The 16,366-nt window shown below is 38.6% G+C and overlaps 1 protein-coding gene across 3 annotated transcripts in view; it reads right to left on the minus strand.

Moving 5' to 3' along the window:
* LOC100646769 overlaps window positions 1-16,366 on the minus strand; it is a 292,006-nt gene that overhangs the window by 217,257 nt on the left and 58,383 nt on the right. The window contains exon 1 of one of the 3 annotated variants that reach the window (XM_020863898.2): window positions 23-196. The exons of the other annotated variants lie outside the window; for them this stretch is intronic. The gene's annotated coding sequence lies outside the window, so the exon portion shown is untranslated. Of the gene's footprint in view, window positions 1-22; window positions 197-16,366 lie in introns of those variants that run through there. 3 annotated transcript variants of the gene reach the window in all.

Raw genomic sequence — 16,366 nt, forward strand, 5'->3', positions numbered from 1 at the left:
ATGATCTTTAAATATAACTCACCTGCAAATGTTGGAAATTACAGAAACTTGTCGCTTCATTATCATTAGTCTAGAAACCAGCAATAAATATCGAGTTTGTTGGGAACTTTCTACCAGCAATGTATCTTCTACGACATTTATTGTACTATCGTGTTATATATTTTCGAAATCTGACCGTCTCTTGTGCCTGGCAACACACAACTGAGAACTAACAAGTCGATTCCAAGTGCTTACGAACTTTGTTTGTTTACAATACTTTGAGAATCTCTATGCGCCACGGAAACCTGTTCCGCTCTCGAAATTACAGTATAAATTTCAACTTCAATTTACTAAGGAACTAACCGCAACGCCATTATATATTTTTCTTCTGTGCACGTTATTACTGCGTTACACAAGCAATAAACAATATATATATATATTGCTTCTTAGCAATGATAACGGTGTAACTACAAAAATGAAAAATCGCTGAATAAACATTTAAAAGATGTTAAGTCTAACGTGTAAACGTAACTTATAACTATACTGAGGATTTTTATTTGTAGAAAATTAAACAATGGAAAATTGCATAGGATACACATAATACGTAAAGGTACACGAAATATTCAAAATATAATACTCGTTATTTTACTCAGTGGACGATCCAATGATTTCCACATTGATCCCATTTCATTAGTCGTGTGTCGATAAAGATACAAATTTGCATAAACATCGGTCTACTACTAAAGTCACAACTTATTTATGCAAAATAACTTCATTCGTCGACGTGTAAGTAACAGGGGTAGAAATGCGTGACTTTATTATACGATAAAAGAGATGTTCCGGTACCGTTTATTTGTGAAAAATTGATATCTTTTATTTGTAAATTAAATTGCTAAAAATTGATTCGATATATACACAAAATTTTTTGCTACGTCTGATTTGTCTGCACTTGGTTGAAAGTATTTTTTTAATAAATAAAATTGCAAGCGTACTCGATGAATGTTCGATATAACGAGCTCTATAAAAGATCAGTCCTCCTTTCGATTTGGCACAGAGTAATTGACTACCAACCATTAATCGATTAACAATTGTTTGTCTCTTGGAACTGTAAGTTGAACCTAATTGTTCACTGGACTGAACGAAGCCAGAACGCTTCAGATATTGACTAACTCTGATTGGAAATCTAATTGCTTTCGCAGAGTTTGATGTTTCATTGACGACTAACAACTAACAATTACCACGTAGATCGAGTAATTTCCATCTGTTGTTCAAGCGACGCGACTTTATTTGCCATTCTCCTGTTAAACATTTATATAGCAAACCATCTTTAAGCGCCACCAGTTTGTGTTTAGCCTTTGAATTCAAGTATGAAACTCTGTCCAGCAATGTCTGTTTCAAGTATAATCTACGACAAGTACATGATCAGATTGCGAACAGAAAATTGAGAATAAAGCGAAGTTATTAATAGGAAATAACATTTATCTTACGGAGCGTGTAGCAGAATTTAAATATCGATTTTTATGAAAATTCATATTTCTGAGAATATAATTAAAAAAGTGGAAAGTCGGGTAGAGAATTACTTTATCCAACAAGTATCACAGAAAGCATAGTACTTTTGTTTTTTCATATTACGTATATTCCGTGTAATTTTGAACTTTGAAATTTCCTTCCATAAATGCGTAAAAGTTCACAGTCTAATTATCAGAAACGAAACGAGCTTTTCCAGACGACCGAAAGCCGGCAAATATGAAGAAAGATTATTGATATAACTTCGTATATATGAAATATAATTAAACTGCTGCTTAAATTCAAATACATGCAGAATATTCTACGATACTGGCATTTTCCAACGGATCGGTCGTTAAAAATTTTCATACTTTACACGGACTACTTTGAATTGCAGCCAGAGCACCAACTGCAATAAATGGTGTTCATTGAGGAATCATGCATAAAATAATCCATTTCATTCGCATGATACGCTTCTTCATCTGGAACATTTATGTCTGCAAAAAATTCCACCCCTATCTCGAATGACAGGTTCATTTTTAATAGCCGCGTAGAGCGCGGCAAATTTTTGCAAGCGCTACTCTAAAACAGAGAGGGATTTTCTGGTAACATTTTTCGTCCGGGAATAGTTTCGTAATCGCCTTAGAGATACTCTAACGACTACTGTAAACTTCGTACTTCGCCAACCAAACTACATCGCACGACGCTATCGACTGGCTCGTCGTTTAACAAAGACTGTGTATTTTGATTTATTTTACATCGCAACTGTCTACTAGAATCTCCTCGAAACAATCTTTTCGCCATGAGTCGTGACACAGTGTCATAGATAAAAGATTCCTAACCGAAACAGATGCACTGTTGGCTGTCTAAAACTTGCAAATGATATAATAGCGCGAATAATGCAGTTCGTATGTCAACGTTTTCTTTTGACGATATTTTTCTTACTCAGATAAAAATGAAAAACGATCGCCATTTACAACATCGTACAAAGGATTGACAGTATGACAAAAGTTTTCTATGCGGGCAAACGTGTCACAGACACAACAAGATATTTTGCAATAAAAACCACGACTCGGCTAACAATACAATTTTTGTGTACTCGATTGATCGTTTAGCGAAGAGAACGAGGAATTACAATAGTTTACGCTGCTGTCATACGCGCAGATATTGCATGTAGTAGAATAGTGGAGGTTCAAACACCTCTCCCTGTATATCAAAATTAATATGCAAATTAGCTGTAACGATTAATCAATTATGTGCGGTGATTTAGTAGCGGAGTAATTTAATGGACATTATGCGCTGTTGGTATTAATTGATATTAAACGTAGATGATAAGAAGCGCGAAAAATGCCTCGAAATTTCAACGATCGTCAACGAATTTTCGCGAAGCTGAATCCAGGCACCGCTGAAAAAAAAAGAACGTTTTGATCTGCGATTTCGTGGAATAAGTCGGTTGAGCAGCAGAGCCCGTTGCGGATCTCATCCAAAAATGCGCAAAGCCACGCCGGCAGCGGAAGTTTTCCAAGAAGATTTTTCACAGAGAATCGCATTTTCCAGGCGGGCTGGCTCCCCGACGAGCGGATTCGTGTTTCCCTGGATTTTATCACGAAGAAATTCGCCTTCGAGATAGCACACGCAAACGCCTGCCATACGCAGCGTTACGAGACATTTTCAAACGCCGTGCTCCTCTTTCTCCTGTCGCTGCAGGGGAAAAGTGGCCCCGAGATCGTTCCCGTTGGTCTCCAGGAATAAGCTCGACAGGCGCATATGGAAATTTCCGATCGTCCCTACGATCGGTTTTTCTTGTTACGAACGGATCGTGAGTGCATGTACATTGAATTGTTCGCAAATCTCGTGCTCTTTCATTATCGACCTCTGTGAGATAATGAAATCTACGGGCAAATACTCTGTTCTTGTTAACTTTGCTTAACTGAAACCTTTCTAAGGATTCTCGTGTAACAACAATGACAGTAAACGATTTTTATGAATTATTTTTTTTCTTTTTTTGGATTAGTTGGCGATTGTATGGGACGAGATCTTTTTAGAACGCAAATGTAGATAATCTTCAAGTACGGACGTAATTTTTTTTATTTCAATGCGTCTTGTTTGTCGTATGTTGTTCGTGTGTTTCGAGTGTTCGTGTAGAGCGTAGCATCTGCCAGAGTGAGCAAGTGGCAAAAGTTGAGTAATTTTCGCGAAGTTAGATAGTTTAATAGCTTCTCGAAGCTGTTTTGGAAGAAAAACATGGAAAATTAGGAACGTAGCGTTTAGAAGGCATAATTTACACTCTTCGGTGAATTTCGGTAAATTTTGGAGATTACAAAGCAGCCGATCCTGTTTGCTATGAAATCGTAAAATTATAGGTAAAAACCTAAAACCTATAACTCGCGACGCGTCAATAACGCCCCTGCAAGCAATTTCATATAAATTGATGATGTTCGTAAATAAATGCGATTAGGTTCGCGTAAAAATGGCACGGAATTAATTTATACAGCTAACGTATTTAACAGAATTTTCCATCTTAATAGAAAATTGATTATCGATGTAATTTTACTTTACGACGTACGCAACTGCATGCAGAAAGGCACTAACGTGCTCTTTCGAACGTTGTACATCGTAAAATCACATTTTCGTATAAATGCGACCGTAATGGCATGATCGAATGCACTTTCGAATATGTGCGAAGAAAGGCATTCTGCGACGGTCGCGTCAGACATTGCGCAACACAAAGCGAAAGAAGGAAAGTAAGGCGAGAGGAACGATTGGTTGGAACAAACGACAAGGAAAAGGTACGAAGAAGAAGAATTTAGTAAAAAACTGGGATAAAAGTAAAAAAGAAGTTGACGTAGGAAAAGTGGCAGATAAAAAGCTAAAGAAGTACAGAATCGAAGAGAGAACTGTTCCAGGGAAAAGGAAGTCTTTCGAAAGAATTCGACTGCTAGAATCCTAAAAAAAAAAAAAAGAAGTAAGATAAGGGAAAAGAGCAAGTTTTAGTCAACTTCGGAAAGCAAGAGAAATGTTGTGAAAGGGAGCAATGGAAAACAGAGAAGACACGCTGTGGGAATAACAAAATGATACATTTATCGTTGATCCTTTATTTTGTGATGTTAACGACTGTGATATTCAAGCGTAACAAACGAGAGTTTTTCTTGCGACGGAAATTTTCCTTCTACTGTTTTCTTCTTTTCGCTTTGCAAAGGAGCCACATTTCATCGATGTATATTTTAGCATCGGGTCGTCCGGAAATAAGTTGCGGTTTTTACACCATGGTATTCCGGTTTGTGCGTTTCTCTTCAAAATAAATTTATTCAATCGAAACAAGATCCATTAGACTTAATGCACTTTTCCCAATTTCACGAACCGATGAACGAGAATTCTCCTCGACAATTTCTTTTAACGCGCCGAAACTTTTCCACGATCTTTTCGTTACCTTACTTTCGTTGTCATGTTGGAACATTTCGAACCAAAACTATATTGTTCCTTCGCCCAAATTACACGCCAAATGGAAAATTAATATTTCCTGCGCTTCAACTCGTATAAAAAATGTTACGCAAATTTGCACATTGTCTATGGTTACGTTGACAAACGGAGCCGACAAGAAATGAATGACAAAAGCAAAAGCGTGACCGATAAATGATACAGAGACATCTCTGCTGTGAAATGGCACATCACATGAGTCGATAATATCCGGCGTACGAAGGTAAATTTTTGAAAATCGCAATTAATTTCCGGACGATTCAGATAAGAGGAGAGAAAACGGAAGATCTGATGGCAATAAATGTTGGAAAACGAAGGAAGACCGATGTAGATATAAGGAGGAAGGGGAGAAGACGCGAAGTAGAAGACGTAACGCGAGACAAATGAGAAACAAAGAGATGTAACGAAGAAAGTTGAAAGGAAAGGGATAATCCGGTGGGAGTAGACACGAGGAAAGGAAATATGGCGAATGGAAGGAGGCACGCGAGAAGGAAAGAGAAATTACACGGGACGTACTAGATGGAAGGTATCCGAAGGGACGATGAATAATCGCGTCAGATTATCTGAATTATGCGACGCGGCGCGGCCAAGCGGAGTTAAATTATTGGCCGAGCTTTCGTACATGTCGTCCGGCCAAGATTTTTCCTGTCAAATTTCCTCGTTAATAATTTCGAAAAAGCGAGCAACGCGCCGCTGCCGACCGTTTTAATCACTGCGAAATTCACAATGTGAACGCCGCCCCTTTGAATAATGCGGAACTGTAACTGTTCGCTCGACAAATTTCGTGTGCAATTTTACATATTCCACCGGCACAGGCTATTTAACGTACGCGTATCGTTTGTGCAATTTGACCGGAAATACATTTCGATGAACGAACGCTTATGCTCCAATTGCTTTTTAATAACAGCTAATACACGTGAAAATGTCGGAAGGAAAATTATTCGAATCCGGATACACATCTTTTTTCTAAGTTCCGAGTATCAGTTCCCTTAATTTCTGGCAAATTTTGCTTATCGTTTTTAAAAAACATTGACTTTTATCTTGGAAATTTTAACAGTCCTAACGTTCGATTAGAATTATTTGTATGTTACCTTTTATAAAAAAAGGAATCAATATTAAAATGTAATGCAGAAACGATGGATTGTGACAGTACAGGATAATACGATACACGTCAATTCCTTGCTACTTATTACTCCTGAAATATCTTAAAAAGTAAGATCTTGCTTTTATCTTTAATATTATTGGATGAAATTTTGAACGTATCATTGCTTGAATTTCAATTTCATAAATGAATGCTACTGTTTCGATGGATCGTTTTCATAAAAATTAATATTCTTCGAATAAGAGATTTGAATTCTTCATTTATTCTTCTGTTGTTCAACCTTGAAGAATCTCTTCGATTTTTATATTTTATCTTTTCGTCTTTATATCATGTATAGTATATTTTATAGGTAGTATGACGAAATAACTTATTTGCAACGATTATCAATTATATAGAAATGAAAATTCAGATGAAAATAAAAAAGACTATTTACTCTGGCCAATAAAATTCCGATGAATTAATAAAAAGTTGGAAAAACTTCTAATAAAGATCTAATAAAAAATGATCTTTGCTCGAGGAACGGCGAAACATTTGCAGAGCCGATCAACGACACATCTCTTTCAATTTCCGCGAACGATCTAAACGATGGACAAGGCGGAAATGAGAGAAAGGATAGAACGTTGTTATTACTCCGTTTCACGGTCATTCATTGCGAATGCATAGAATTTTTCTTTACGATGCACGCGAGACCCGAGCCACGGCAATAAATTTCGTTCACGACTCGCACCTTCCAACTACCCCCGCCAGTTTCTGTTAATTTATTCAGGCAAGTTACCATCCAGCCAACGAACAATCGTCGATAAAAATTCGACAGCTCTGCTAACGTTACGACATTCGTTGTCCAAAATTCATGGATTGAACTCTCTTAAAAAGAAAAATACAAAACACAACGCTGCCTTCGTTTACATAAACCTGCCTGGTGCGTCGTTTATTCTTCTTTCCTTGCGGCGCGTCCTTATGTTTTACGCACTGATTACTTGTAGCTCAATGGTAATTCCCCGGCGAGCAGGAAATATACAAATAAATAATTCCATCGTTGAACAGCAACACGCTACCAAACGATCGACTAAAACTTTCTTCCCCGACGAAGTAACGAGAAACTCGTCGAACTCGGATCCGATCCATCAACCTGCAAGTAAACTCAGGCCACGCTTGTTCCTCGCTTAATTCTTTCCAATCTCGCCAGGAAATAACATTCAATCCCACAGTTGGTTTCTCGCAGCGCCGTGTAGCGAGTCCTTCTTCGACCAACAACCGCTAGAAACATCGCTCCTATTGCGCTCGCTCGGCAGACCAAAGCTTCGTGCGAATACACGGCAGAAGAAGAAAAAGGCGAGAAGAAAACGACGAGAAGGAAAAAGACAACGGCGTGCACGACGCGACGCGACGCCGACCAGAAAGATCGTCAGCCGAGCGATCACGTAACGAAAGGTTTAGGGGAAGTTTCGCGCCACCCTAACAACTCCACTCGAACACGCTCGATATCCAAACTCTTGGCTCGTGTTCGCTCCAGTAACCGAGCCAGTTACGCTGCAAGGACGTGCAACGTTGTTAGAGACGTTAATTAAGGAGCTTCAAGTATCGGCCCTTCTACCTTGTGTGCAGAGAAGGAGTGCCGTGTGTTCCTGCAGAGATGAGATTGTCGGATCGGTTTCGTGAGATCACGCTGGCAACGAGACACGCATCGCCACGCTCCGTGTACACACGTGTAGTTTAAGCAAGCCGGCTAGCGTTATTGCAAATGTTCAACGTAACAAAAACATCTCTCTCTCTTTCTCTCTCTCTTTCTCTCGCTCTCGCTGGCAATTGTTTCGATGAAAGCTCGTAGCCGAGGATACGGTGTAGAGTAAAATTCTGAAAACTCTTGCACGCGGGTAATCTTGAAACGGTGTACGGAGACCTAATCCAATGAAACGCGGAGAGCGCAAGTGGCGAGAAGAGGATTCGCCGAGAACAAAGTTTAAAGCGAACCTTCGGCCGGTAGCAGATAGGTCGAAAGAACCAGGCCGCGAGTTGAACGATTGTTTTTGCTTGTACACGGGTTAACTGTTTGCGAGGCGAATTGGATTCGGTGTTTCATTCTTGCCGCACCGAGTTTCCAAGTTTCGATGCTGGCGTATCGTAGTATTTCGTTTCATGTTCTCCGGTTCTCGATGTTTAAAAGCGTATTTAGCTATGCTTTCGACGTTTTGTTTGGTTTGAGAAAAGATCTGATGCGTATGTTTATCGTCTGCCGAAACGCAGCTCGGTGCACGATGGTAAAATTGAACTCTTTCGCTGAAATGAGTCGAGATGATGTGTGTGTTAAATCGAATATGTGGGAATGCGTGGAGCGATCGTGATTTTTCTACGTGCAAAAGTAAAGAGAAACCTGGCCGGCAACGCGGAACATGCTACGAAGAAGATGTGAAGGAAGTTGATCGAGAATTTACGAAGATCAAGGGTACAAAAAATGATAACGACGCTTCGTGAAGATTATTCCAACGACTCAGCTTACTATCGCTTGCCATGCTTCAATATCACTCGTTCTAATATGATCGTAATCATTTTTTAAATTCTCGTCAATGAAGATGCTACATTTTGTCTACAGATGCACTTTTTTCTTATTCTTCCTTGATATCTGCTCTATCGAAGAATGATAATGATCGCATAAGCAGTTACGTGCTATACATTTGCTGGTGAAAACATTTGTCTCGCGTCGATCACCGATGCGAGACGAGTCGTAAACAGAAAGCAGTAAACGGACCGCGTTAAACAAGGATTCCGATAAATTTGATTAACAAGATAGCGTGTTGCTGTACTCGAAGTTGCCGTGCTCTTTATCTTCTTTCTGAAACGGGAGTGCCATGTTATTCCCATTCTATAAATCGCTATTGATTTATCGCCGTGACGACAGAGAAGTTTTTATGGTATTGTAGTATCGTGGACGAAGAACCTGGGAAAATTATAAACAAGCGGTTGCGAAACGTGTGCGCGATGGGGCTAAGACAAAAGACGCGAGGCTAAGACAAAAGACAAGGGGTTGCTGAGAGACAAAAACGAATCAACAGTCATTGTGAATCGAGAAGTCAGAGAGTGCGAATTGCGTTGTCGAGAGAGTGTAATCCTCGTGAGAGAGCGTTGGATCCGTGATGACGAGAGATGCAAATTAACTACCTAGTTGTCTTAATTATAATACGTTATTGTGATTAGTTCACGTTAAACAGCCATTGTTTCCTGTTTAACCCCTTAACCTACGATTTACGTTCGAGAATTTTGAATTATCGCAGCCTTCGAGCCATGTGTGATACGTACTACGCACAACTTGTGTGATACGTACTACGGGCTGCGCCCGTAGTTGTAGATTAAGGGGTTAACCGGCATCTGTTTAATCCATTTACCGTAAATAAACTAATTGTGGCAAAGATCCTACAATATTTATATATTAAATCACTTTGCATAAGCGAATCACAGGAGGAAACATTTAGAATTTTAAATCAGTGAGATAGCCACAAGAGAATGTTACCTATGAGAAACGTTTGGAAGAGAACCTTGCTGATTTCAAGGGTTCAATTCGATATTCCTGTTCCATGCTAAGTCGCACAGAGTGCGCGATAACACTTATTTGATAAATACGCTTTGAGAATTGAGTTGGATTGAATACAGTCAGGTAATGGAAACGCTTAAAGGCACTTTGTGAAACTGTTACATGTAAGATTGTAAAGCGTACTGCGCGTTTGCAACTTGGCCATTGTGTAGCTTCGATTTAATGAATGTTTCACAAACGATCCGCTCTCTCTCTCACACACACAATCAGACCGGATTATGTTCTTGGATCCGCGTTAACGTTTCCCGATTCACCGGCTTCGATATCACAAATCGAATTGCAGAGTAGATGGTGCTTGAGATATCTGCGTGATTTAAACTATCACTTCTTGTATGGATCGTATCTAAAATACGATGACGAAACGTGTATCGGAGTAAGAGACAGCAGAGGAATCAGTTTCAGAGTTTCTTTCTTCGGGATTTTAGGATTCTAGGATTGCGTTCGAACTTTGGAAAAAATCCAATCGTTCTCTTGACATTCGGTTCGTTATCGTGAAAGAAAGTGTTAAGATACTGACTTTCGTTAAATCGTTACAGGCTCTTGTTGCTCGTTACTCGTGAAAACGTACGTATTTCAACTGACGATATGATAATGAACTGTGTTCTCGTTTAACTCCTTGAGGCTTCGTTCCCCTGGCAAATGGATTAAGTTACAGCAACGTAATCTTTTTTCCATGCGTATATTACACTTTTGTATACATCGTTAATATTCAGCTGTATTTGATAAATTCTGTCCAAGCGTTTGTCAACAGTGACATTATTTAAATCCACGACTGATATTCACGTAAATAGAATGAAATTATTAAGGCTAAGCGACACGTAAATGAACTTTTAATAAATAGAAAATATCACAGCGTGCAATTAAAAAAGATACTTTTGTCTGAAGACTTGACACTACCGAAGAATATTGCAAGTGGACATACCTTGAGCGTGTGGTCCGAATAATAGTAATAATAATAATAATAATAGTAGTTGTAATAATAATAATAATAGTGATAATGGTAATGATAATGGTGATAATAATAATAATAATAATAATAATAGCGCGAGGAATAGCAATCATGGGAGTATAAGGAATCCAATTTCATACAGTTGGAATTTCAGGCACGTTTGACAGCTTAGGAATCTCAAAGGCAAAGAAAAATCAAAACTCCTGGAAATAATATAGGAAATATCGTCCTAACGTTAAAATGGACCACAAAGGCTTGTTAAATTCAGCTTCATTATCAAATCAAATCGCAAAGTGTCCATCTTCGCGAAATTGATTTTGAAATAAGAAATTAAGACGGTAAATTTTATCGAATTGACAAAGTGATTGGTCGTAATTCGAAGAATAACGGAATTAAATTAAAGTTATATGATCGTATACTGATGTCATCTGTAATGAGATAAGCTCTCGTTAATGTATCAGTTTGTTATACGTAATAATACAGGGTGGTTGGTAACTGGTGGTACAAGCGGAAAGTAATCATAAAATCATTCGCTTGACTTTTATTTATAGAGCCATATTAAATCAATTGTCTATTCTGAAGAAATCGCAAGTTGCGAGCAATTGAAGGAAAAGATTATCGTAGCCTTTCGTACTTTAAAACAATCGAATACGTTAGAAAGTGTTCGTAGAAATTTAATTAGAAGAGCAGAAGTATGTGTACGCAGAATGGGCAACATTTTCAGCAATTTTTGTAATAATAAACTTTATGATTACTTCGTATTATTTCATTACGTATTCCTAATTTTCCGTTACGGCAAAAACAAACTTAATCCATCGAGACAGCAATCTACAGTGAGATCCATTATAACGAGACGTGATAAAGTGCACGCGTACCGAGCGAAAGTTCAAAGTCGATTTTCTCGAAAACAAAGCCTCAAACGAAAAATTTTTACTCTATATTTTCGACTCCTTTTTTCGCGTAGAATCACCCCCTTTCCGCTTGTACCACCAGTTACCAACCACCCTGTATGAAAAAATATAATATTAGGTCGTCCAAAAAGTGTCTTTCTTTCGCAAACGTGTTTTTTACAACAGTGCACCTTCATACAAACGTGAAACCAAGTCTGTGAAATGTCGCGGTGTTTATCTCAACAGAACAAAACAAATCGTACGTAATTCGACAAAATAATATAAACCAAAAAACGATGTGCGTCTATCATTTCCTCGTAAAACGAAAAAAACTTTTCGGACAACCTGATATAATAAAATTTTGAGTAAAAGTCTGAATGTTACTCTTAGAAATATCTTCGCAAATATATTTTTGTAAGGCAACAAAAATACGAGATGCTCCTTTTATCGCATATAAACAAACAACGAGAACGTCAGAGTTTCGATAATCGCGACAATTTGAACGATCCAAGCTGAAATGTCAGCTTCCGATTGTCGAATAAAATTTAACGTGCGACCATGTAATATTATGTCAGATGAGAATCAAATCTGCCAGATTATACATATATATATTGATCGATCAATATTTGATATTTCCTGCGCTTAATGAAATTCAATGTAAAATATACATCGACGACAGTAATTATCGGAACCCATATCTTTCGAATAGACAGATAACAATAGAACAGTCAGAGGATAATGGATGGAACAATGGTAATGGAATATTTATCGCGTTACAACTATCTCATTATACGACATTACAGTCGATCACTGCATGAATATTGATGTGGATCGTAATTTCATTTCATATAAGGCAATTGACAGTTATATCGATTCCGCGGTATGCTCTGCATGCAATACGAAGAAACTTTTTGTCGGGTTACGATCATATGAAAATTAGTGTGATACAGGGAGAATTTACGATTTGTATTTCGATATTAACACATTCGCTGCCGCTCACCTGAATTTGCGTCATTTTAAATTTCCTTTCTGATTATCGCTAACGTGTGAATCCACGTCATTCCCAGTAAATATCTCACTTTCCATATCAATTTCGCCAGATACCTCAAAATAGATACCTTTGTTGTATCAATTTTCCCTCAAATCGTAAATAAAATGTTTATAAATCTCGAAACATCGTTCGAAGAAGTACGAACGCTATATCATATTTAACTCGAAGGTGACAGAGATCCAAAGCAGGAAGGAAGGTCAAGGTTCGCGCGAGATGTACACAAAAAGGATGCCTGGCGTCGTAGAAACCAAAGCACCCGAAATATGCGAACGACATTGCTACGATATTCGAAGGAGTAGAAATATTTGGTAAGAACGAGTCGGCACAGCGTAGAATCAAGTTCGGGTGTTGGAGGTTGGCTGGCAGATCGACGAAACAGGAGATTCCGTTTAAGAGGCAGCGAATACGGGTCAACAGGCTGCAGCGATCTCTCCGCTTCCTTCTTCTCGTCTATATCACGCTATCTTGATAAGTATCCTCTTCCTCGACTGCCGGTGAGAGACGGTATGAATACACGAACATAAAACGCGATTCATCGCGAAATACTCGCGTGGCTTCGCACAATGGATTATCGGCGAAAGCGGCAAAGCGTGCGCAACGCGATGAATAAAGCGATGCTGCTGCGATTTCCTTGCCGTGGGAAACCCCCGGCGGAGATCTCCCCTTTTCTATAATTGCAGCGTATCCTTACGTTGAAATCTTGCGAATCAGACGTGCTTGGTCGCAAGTTTATTTCGTTTGCGTTTGTCATTTACGATCGCAACGATTGCCAGCTGATTAGCTGCGACTGCTTTGGGTCGAACAACACGCACGAACAAAGGCTCTGGTACTTTGAGGCACATGGAAACCTACGTTTTCGGCATCTGAAAGTTAGTATCCTAATGCCTTGCAGCGAGAAACAATGATCTTGGTACAGTTGCAGGAATTACCTTTGGACCTACGGTTTAACCCTCGGGCGACTGTGGTGGATTTGTCTCGATCCAATGTCACGTTTGCCAAAGCGACGTATGTAAAAATTATACTTTTTTCCAAGCTGGATTATGTTATAGATAAATACTGTTTATTTATATTTTGCTACCAATTTGCTCATATTTACGATGTATTAAAAAATTAACGTAGAAAGATATTGATTTTTATTTTCGTATATTTTTTCAAAAAATCCATTGTGAGAATTGAAAACAGTGAGTTTTGTAAACAGAGGATCATACACGAAAGTATCGTAAAAACGAGGAGTATACAAATTGCACGCAGAACGATCCATTACTGTACTCCGCGTCGATAGACCTGGGATTTTAAAGCGAGTTTCGAACCAGCAATTTTTGGTTCCAAGTGTTCGATTCGTATTAGGATGTTGAATAAGTTGGTCCCGATGAGTCCATACTCTAATGTGTAATTTATAAATATATAATTATATAACTTATAATGTGTTTTATGAATACGGAAGAATAAACGTTTGAGACGACCAAAATAATTATGCAGTTTCGTGGCTTCTTCCAATTTTAGATATTTGTCTCCATTTTCATAATTTTCGATTTGAGTTTGATTTTAACGAGGAAGAATAATTTGTTGCCTTGAAGGCGAACAACTTTTTAAACCGTACAAGTACTTTCGTTTTTACACGTTTCTGGTCTTATCGATTTACCTATTTGATAATTAAGCGAATTCAATTAAAGAGATATTACAACTTTATCCATTTGTACAAAACAGAAGAGAATAATAATAATTCTAATAATAAGTCGAAATAGCAAGTGATTTGTCGAACCGGGGCCAAGTAATTGAAATCGAGGAAAATCGTTAATACCGAAGTTGTTGATAGTGATATCGGTGTTTTATTATTAAAAGTACGAATTCCGACCGGTGCAATTAAAAAGCCGACACGCCGAATTGATTTTTACATTACACACGTGTAGCTACACTTTTTCATATTTTATTTTATTTATTTATCGCTGCAGTATTTTATTACTCTTCCATCGCACATCCATCGTAGACAGTTTATTCGCGGCAATTATAGATTCTCGCTGTTCAAATAAAACAGATGAGAAACCGTAATAAACTATAATTTCATTCCCATGAGTAAACAAAATTTCTGTTATATACAGTGAGTTAAAAAGAAACATAGATCGACGTTAGAAATGGGAATAAGTTGAAGGAAGGAGAAGACGCGAATGGGAAGGCCGCTTATGCGGAACAATGAGCCTCTAATACCAGCATCAGAGGCTCCTATTACAATCAACCGCGTTATTGTCCTATGCCGTGGGCCACTGAGCTGAACCTGGAAAAGGCGGTCGAGATTAACGAACGAACCTCGCCACCGTGGAATTAACGAACACAGACGCTCCTTTACCTGCAACGGATTGCATACACGAACAGCCAGTGCCACGATCGGCCTGTCTAAACTCCAATCGTTTGGATAGCAAGCGAATCGGTCCAACACTTTGCATTTTACGATAGTATAGGTGGACTTTGCGATTAACGGTTCTACTCTCCTTAGTTGAAATATCCTGTCAATCGCTCTAAAACAACCGGAAAAATTGAAAAAAACTTTTTTTCTTTCTTATGGAATTTTTGTGTTTCCTTCGATTCAACGTATTTTATCGTTATCGAGATGTTCGATGTTAATTTTTAATTAACCAAGGATCGAGGAATTGCATATTTGGAGCTTAAGCTTTCACGATGATCGATGGACGTCGTGCCTTTGGTTCTTCGTTACGCGTATTTCACTTGCTCGAGGAGACCTGAAGTTTCAGATTTCAGGTGCCCAGTCTCGTACGAATGCTAATTTCAAAATGTTTCCTGTTACACGCGCAATATATTCATCAAAGGTATCTACAAGTATCTGAATAGTTTCGCGAGCCTGTATACAAACTCTTGCAGTTTTATCGGATTTTGATCCTTTTATGAAAAATTGAGAAATTCAAAAATGTACAAAATACACGTGATACAGGGGAATATAAAGAATATCGAGAGCGAAGCAGCTGTTACAATCTCTCCTAAGTGAAATCAATCTTTATATTTTTGTTATTATATTACACAAATAGTTATGTTAGTAAAAATATGAAATTTCGTAAAAATATATTACAACAAATTTATCAAAGTGTCCGGATGCTTCCCAGGCGGTAGCGTGTAAGTCTGTTCCACGACTTTCTTGCCGACCTTAGTGAAAGTAATAATACACGCGCGGAGATGTAAAAAGAAAACAAAAAACAAAAAGAAAGGTAATTACGAAATAAAAGGGAACGAGTCGGAGCTTCTGGAAAGTTCGAAAATTTGGTTAGACCGTTCTAACGACGCGACAGGAGAGCGGCTGTCCCTCGAACGAAGGTTCGAATTGCAAACGCGAGTAGCAGTAGCTGCGGTAAGTGCAGCTCCGCAGCAATTACCAGCCATTAAGCAGATAATTCGATCCTCGGAGAGAACACGGAGGACGTCCTCAAGGGTCGTGCCTTCGTCCTCTAACCAGTCATATCAACGACTAATTGCCGACGCTGGGAAAAAAGCGTCCGTAGATTGCCGTCTCTGAAGACTGGCCGGAGCATTTCGAATGAAAGAAATTGCTCCACAGATATAGAGCAGCTGTATAAAGTAGCTTCGCTCGTTAGACAATACGAAATAGGCGCTTGAATTCGCCAAAACATCCTCCTCCAACGATTAAACGTTTCTTTTTGACATTTCTTGCATTAATTTAAGATTTGTAGCGGCACAGCAGTCAGTGCTGTTGTTTTGCCTCAGGACATTGACTCAGCAGAAATGTAACGATAGACAAACTCCAAGCAAAACAATCTCGCCGCTACGTGCAATCGTCGAATGAAGACGAATTCAAATTTTC

The sequence above is a fragment of the Bombus terrestris genome, chromosome 1 (genome assembly GCF_910591885.1).
Source record: "Bombus terrestris chromosome 1, iyBomTerr1.2, whole genome shotgun sequence".
In the NCBI taxonomy this organism is placed as follows: domain Eukaryota; kingdom Metazoa; phylum Arthropoda; class Insecta; order Hymenoptera; family Apidae; genus Bombus; species Bombus terrestris.